This window comes from Dendrobates tinctorius, unplaced genomic scaffold, assembly GCF_039654945.1.
Source record: "Dendrobates tinctorius isolate UK_male_01 unplaced genomic scaffold, ASM3965494v1 ptg000241l, whole genome shotgun sequence".
Taxonomy (NCBI): Eukaryota; Metazoa; Chordata; class Amphibia; order Anura; family Dendrobatidae; genus Dendrobates; species Dendrobates tinctorius.
Window position 1 is genome coordinate 20425237 of NW_027361908.1, and position 7254 is coordinate 20432490.

Genomic DNA, 7254 nt, shown 5'->3' on the forward strand with positions numbered 1-7254 from the left:
TTGCTGTTTACCCACTGCTCCGCAAACTGCTTTTTTAAAAGCAATCCAATCTCCCTTATCCTCTAGTCACTTTGGTCACAGCTGCGCCATCGAGCCTGTCACATAGCGCTCAGATATTCATTGGGCCTCAAACTGCTTTTTTAAAAGCAAGCCCAATTTTTTTTTTTGTCCTGCTGAGAAGAAAAAAAAACTGCTGCTGCTGCTGATAGCAATTTGGCCTGCACAACACACCAGTCACTGTGTGTGCAGTGCAAGGGGAGGCTATATTGTGGTGTATCAGTAGTGTTGGTTGTTGGGCTGCCTTTTAAGGCTTCCTGACAGGCTGGCATTGCTGTTTACCCACTGCTCCGCAAACTGCTTTTTTAAAAGCAATCCAATCTCCCTTATCCTCTAGTCACTTTGGTCACAGCTGTGCCATCGAGCCTGTCACATAGCGCTCAGATATTCATTGGGCCTCACACAATCCAAAAGTGTCCAGTGTCCAAAAGTGTGTGCAGAGATTCAAAATCTCCCTTATCCTCTAGTCACTTAGGTCACAGCTGTGCCATCGAGCCTGTCACATAGCGCTCAGATATTCATTGGGCCTCACACAATCCAAAAGTGTCCAGTGTCCAAAAGTGTGTGCAGAGATTCAAAATCTCACTTATCCTCTAGTCACTTAGGTCACAGCTGTGCCATCGAGCCTGTCTCATAGTGCTCAGATATTCATTGGGCCTCACACAATCCAAAAGTGTCCAGTGTCCAAAAGTGTGTGCAGAGATTCAAAATCTCCCTTATCCTCTAGTCACTTAGGTCACAGCTGTGCCATCGAGCCTGTCACATAGCGCTCAGATATTCATTGGGCCTCACACAATCCAAAAGTGTCCAGTGTCCAAAAGTGTGTGCAGAGATTCAAAATCTCACTTATCCTCTAGTCACTTAGGTCACAGCTGTGCCATCGAGCCTGTCACATAGCGCTCAGATATCAGTGGGCCTCACACAATCCAAAAGTGTCCAGTGTCCAAAAGTGTGTGCAGAGATTCAAAATCTCACTTATCCTCTAGTCACTTAGGTCACAGCTGTGCCATCGAGCCTGTCACATAGCGCTCAGATATCAGTGGGCCTCACACAATACAAAAGTGTCCAGTGTCCAAAAGTGTGTGCAGAGATTCAAAATCTCACTTGTCCTCTAGTCACTTAGGTCACAGCTGTGCCATCGAGCCTGTCACATAGCGCTCAGATATCAGTGGGCCTCACACAATCCAAAAGTGTCCAGTGTCCAAAAGTGTGTGCAGAGATTCAAAATCTCACTTATCCTCCAGTCACTTAGGTCACAGCTGTGCCATCGAGCCTGTCACATAGCGCTCAGATATCAGTCGGCCTCACACAATCCAAACGTGTTCAGTGTCCAAAAGTGTGTGCAGAGATTCAAAATCTCACTTATCCTCTAGTCACTTAGGTCACAGCTGTGCCATCGAGCCTGTCACATAGCGCTCAGATATTCATTGGGCCTCACACAATCCAAAAGTGTCCAGTGTCCAAAAGTGTGTGCAGAGATTCAAAATCTCACTTATCCTCTAGTCACTTAGGTCACAGCTGTGCCATCGAGCCTGTCACATAGCGCTCAGATATCAGTGGGCCTCACACAATCCAAAAGTGTCCAGTGTCCAAAAGTGTGTGCAGAGATTCAAAATCTCACTTATCCTCTAGTCACTTAGGTCACAGCTGTGCCATCGAGCCTGTCACATAGCGCTCAGATATCAGTGGGCCTCACACAATCCAAAAGTGTCCAGTGTCCAAAAGTGTGTGCAGAGATTCAAAATCTCACTTATCCTCTAGTCACTTAGGTCACAGCTGTGCCATCGAGCCTGTCACATAGCGCTCAGATATCAGTGGGCCTCACACAATCCAAAAGTGTCCAGTGTCCAAAAGTGTGTGCAGAGATTCAAAATCTCACTTATCCTCTAGTCACTTAGGTCACAGCTGTGCCATCGAGCCTGTCACATAGCGCTCAGATATCATTGGGCCTCACACAATCCAAAAGTGTCCAGTGTCCAAAAGTGTGTGCAGAGATTCAAAATCTCACTTATCCTCTAGTCACTTAGGTCACAGCTGTGCCATCGAGCCTGTCACATAGCGCTCAGATATTCATTGGGCCTCACACAATCCAAAAGTGTCCAGTGTCCAAAAGTGTGTGCAGAGATTCAAAATCTCACTTATCCTCTAGTCACTTAGGTCACAGCTGTGCCATCGAGCCTGTCTCATAGTGCACAGATATTCATTGGGCCTCAAACAATCCAAAAGTGTCCAGTGTCCAAAAGTGTGTGCAGAGATTCAAAATCTCCCTTATCCTCTAGTCACTTAGGTCACAGCTGTGCCATCGAGCCTGTCACATAGCGCTCAGATATTCATTGGGCCTCACACAATCCAAAAGTGTCCAGGGTCCAAAAGTGTGTGCAGATATTCAAAATCTCCCCTGTCCTATAGACACCTTGTACCTTGTTTTACATACTATATAGTTTGTTGGATTTTGTCTACATTTCTACCAAAAATGAGGAAGGCTGGTGGAAGAGGCCGTGGAATTGGGCGGGGGTTGGCAGCTGGTAATGATGGTGTTGGTGGTGGATCTGATGGTAGTGGCAAGAGCAAAATAGGACCGAATGCAGGAGGTGTTGAGCCTGCGTCATCGTCTGGCTACATAAGGACTCGAACGCTTAGTTTTCTAGGAGTTGGCAAACCGCTTTTAAAGCCAGAGCATCAGGAAAAAGTTTTGTCTTACATTGCTGACTCAGCCTCCAGCTCTATCGCCTCCTCTTCTTCAGTTGTAAAAAGTAAAAGCACTGAGTCGTCATTGGAGGCTCATGTTCATGAACCACACCTTTCCTTGTGTCCTTCACCCCAACCAAGATTGAAGGATGACGCAGGCCATACTACTAATTACTCCATGGAGCTGTTTTCACATACCATGCCTGGATTATCAAGTGAAATGGTGAATTACCCAGGCCAAAATGAATCTGACATGGAGTGCACTGATGCACAGCCGCTGATGGATGATTCTGCTGGTACATTCACTCAGAGCACTACATTGTCCTCGCAGTGTACAGAGCCAGATTCTGACCCTGATGAGACTCAGGTGCCCCTTCCCGCACACTATACCACCATACACGGTGACACAGAGGAAGGTGCACATGACATAGAAGAGGAGGTGATGGATGACCCAGTTGTTGACCCAGATTGGCATCCATTGGGGGAAGAGGGTGCTGCTTCCAATAGCTCAGATGAGGAGCATCCACAGCAGACATCGACATCGCAACAGCTGTTATCTGGCAGGCCCGGAGCACTCCAAAGACAGGTTCCAAACATCAAAAGAGTTGCTGGACAGCTTGTCCAGAGGGTCAAAAGATCACAGCGTGCTAGGCCGCAAAATGTCTGCCAAAGTAGGAAGAGTGCAGTGTGGCACTTTTTTGAACAAAATCCTCATGATCAGGCCAAGGTTATCTGTAAGAAGTGCGCAAAGACCTTTAGCCGAGGGAAAAATCTGAAAAATTTGAATACCAGTTGCATGCTTAGACATTTAACCAGCATGCACTTGCAAGCGTGGACACAACACCAAACCTCAAGTGCCACATGTGCAACTGATCACAACGAAGGTAGTCAGCAACGCTACATTGTTTCCCCCACTGTAAGCCCACCGGTTAGCACAGCAGCAAATGTTGAGGTGTCATTGCAAGGCCACAGCAGTCAGGGAATCCCACTGTTATATCAACGAAAGACTGATTCTAGGCCATCAGAAAGAACACCAGCTCCATCACCATCATCAACCCTCTCTCAGTCCGCCCTGTCCACCGCTACTTCCACCATATGCAGCTCTCAAGTCCAGCTCACCCTCCCAGACACTATGAGTAGGTCAAGAAAGTACTCAGTCTCTCATCCGCGTACACTGGGTTTGAACGCCCACATTGCCAAACTAATCTCGTTTGAGATGATGCCCTTTCGGTTGGTGGAAAGCACAGCTTTCCGCGAACTCATGGCCTATGCAGTACCACGCTATGACCTACCCAGTCGCCACTTCTTCTCTCGCAAAGCCATCCCAGCCCTCCACCATCGTGTGAAAGACCGCATTGTCCATGCACTCAAGCAGTCAGTGAGCGGAAAGGTGCACCTCACTACTGATGCATGGTCCAGTCGGCATGGCCAGGGCCGTTACGTGTCCATCACTGCGCACTGGGTTAATGTGGTGGATGCAGGGTCCACAGGGGACAGCGGTGGTGGGACAGTGCTGCCTAGCCCACGGTATAGGAAACAGTTGGCTGTAGGCGTTCCACCCTCCTCCTCCTCCTCCAGAAGTGAAAGCTCGTCCACAGAGCGCAGTCGTACGAGCACTCCATCTGCAGCTGCCACTGTTGCACACGATGTGTCCCCTTATCGACCAGCTAGTGGAAAGCGTCAGCAGGCTGTGTTGCAGATGATGTGTTTGGGCGACAGACATACCGCCGAGGTGCTGGCCGAGTACTTGAAGCGACAAACTGAGTCATGGCTGGGCAGTGTACATCTTGAGGCAGGCAAGGTAGTTAGTGATAACGGCCGTAATTTTGTGGCAGCCATAGCCCTTTCAAAACTCAGCCACATACCTTGCTTGGCTCACACCTTGAACCTGGTGGTGCAGTGCTTCCTCAAAAATTATCCGGAGTTAACAGCCCTGCTCCAGAAGGTGCGAAGACTGTGCGCGCACATCCGCCGGTCGCCTGTACACTCCGTTCGTATGCAGAAGCTGCAGCGATTGCTCCACCTTCCCAACCACCGCCTCATTATCGACATTGCAACAAGGTGGAACTCCACCCTGCACATGGTGGAGCGGCTGTGCGAGCAGAGGCAGGCCATAATGCATTTGTGGGAGGATACACGGCCAGGCACTTTGAGAGCAGACATGGAGTTGACAGGTGTGCAGTGGTCGAAGCTGAAAGACCTCTGTAAAGTCCTTCAGTGTTTTGAGGAATGCACACGGCTGGTAAGCGCAGACGATGCCATCCTAAGCATGAGCATCCCACTTATGCGTCTGCTCATGCAAACTTTGACGCACCTTAAGGAGCAGGCGTCTGCAGTCAATGTTGATGAGGAGGAAGAGGAGGAGGGAATCCTTGATGACATTCAGCCATTGTCTGCTCAGGGACCTCTCCTGGACGAGGTGGAGGACGAAGAGGAGGAGGAGGATGATGATGGGGATGATTACTTAGGGGAGGAGGATGCATCTCGTGGGGCAAGTGAAAATGTTGGCGTGGCAAGGTCTGGTACAGGGTTTGTGCGTGACTGGAGGGATGTGGATTTGCCAGAAAGTGCTCCTCCAACCAGCACTCGCAGTGCATCATTGACACCGGGAACATTGGCCCACATGTCAGATTATGCCTTGCGGATCCTAAAAAGGGACCCCCGCATTGCCAAAATGATGAACGATGACGACTACTGGTTGGCCAGCATCCTGGATCCACGCTATAAAGGCAAATTACAAAACATCATGCCACAGGAGAACCTTGACCTAATATTGGCTAATAAACAAGCAACTCTGGTAAATCGGTTGCTTGAGGCATTCCCCGCACACAGCAGCGGTGATGGTTCTCACACGAGCCGTACGGGCCGGGGGCAGCTTGGGAGAGGTGTTCGTGGTGCACACAGCAGAAGTGGCATTGGAGACAGGGGTTTCATGACAATGTTGTGGACTGATTTTTCAAATACCGCTCACACAACTGGTAATACTGCATCGATGGAAAGTGACAGGAGACAGCAGTTGTCAACCATGGTTACAAACTACTTTTCCTCCCATATCGATGTTCTCCCACACAGGTCATTCCCCTTTGACTATTGGGCCGCTAAACTGGACACCTGGCCTGAATTGGCCCAATATGCCTTACAGGAGCTCGCTTGCCCAGCTGCAAGTGTGCTATCGGAAAGAGTCTTCAGTGCAGCTGGATCAATCCTGACAGAAAAAAGGACCCGTCTGTCAACCCAAAATGTGGATGATCTAACCTTCATTAAAATGAACCATGCATGGGTTTCCAAGGATTTTGTCCCACCTTCCCCTGATGACACATAGGGTGACAGAAAAATGGCTTGCTTTGGTCCACCTCTTCCTGGGACTTGACCTATTTCGCCTTTTGCATCAGCTGAATGTCCAACATCAACATATGCCACTTTCTAAAACTCCCTAACTGTGCTGCCTCCCCCCCCATGGCCGGGGTCACCACCTAGCGCACGACACCGTGCGAGTGCCGTTGCCCTGGACAGGTGGGTAGGCCGACTCTTGGGCGCGGGCACTGGCACAGGGTCCCTCATAGTGCAATCACGTGTCTCTGACGGTGGTGGTGCACACCCGCCGTCAGACACACCGCTGTACTATGAGGGGCCCAGTGCCAGTACCGACGCCCACGAGTGGGCCCCCCTTGCTTGGGCAGGGCCCCAGCATTTGCAATCTTTACCTCTCCCTGCTCCTCCGCTGTGTAATCTGGGCCGTCAAATCCATACTGTGCCTGACACCGTCTGAGCCTGCCTCCTGAGACACATATTTTGAATGTGTACGCTATCCATACATGTTATCCGTGGATACGGTACCCTTTCTAACCTTTGTGCAATCACGTGCAATCCATACTGGGCCTAACACCGTCTGAGCCTGCCTCCTGAGACATATATTTTGAATGTGTACGCTATCCATACATGTTATCCGGGGATACGGCACCCTTTCTAACCTTTGTGCAATCACGTGCAATCCATACTGGGCCTAACACCGTCTGAGCCTGCCTCCTGAGACATATATTTTGAATGTGTACGCTATCCATACATGTTATCCGGGGATACGGTACCCTTTCTAACCTTTGTGCAATCACGTGCAATCCATACTGGGCCTAACACCGTCTGAGCCTGCCTCCTGAGACATATATTTTGAATCTGTATGCTATCCATACATGTTATCCGGGGATACGGTACCCTTTCTAACCTTTGTGCAATCACGTGCAATCCATACTGGGCCTAACACCGTCTGAGCCTGCCTCCTGAGACATATATTTTGAATCTGTATGCTATCCATACATGTTATCTGGGGATACGGTACCCTTTCTAACCTTTGTGCAATCACGTGTAATCCATACTGGGCGTGAGAACGGCTGGCGAGCTGTTAAGCAAGCTACAGCACCTGTGGTTTGCACACGTAAGTTTTTCATTTTTTCAGGAATGACGGTTAGGCCTAATTCCGGAACTGCAGTTGACCTGCACTTACTGGGAAATCAT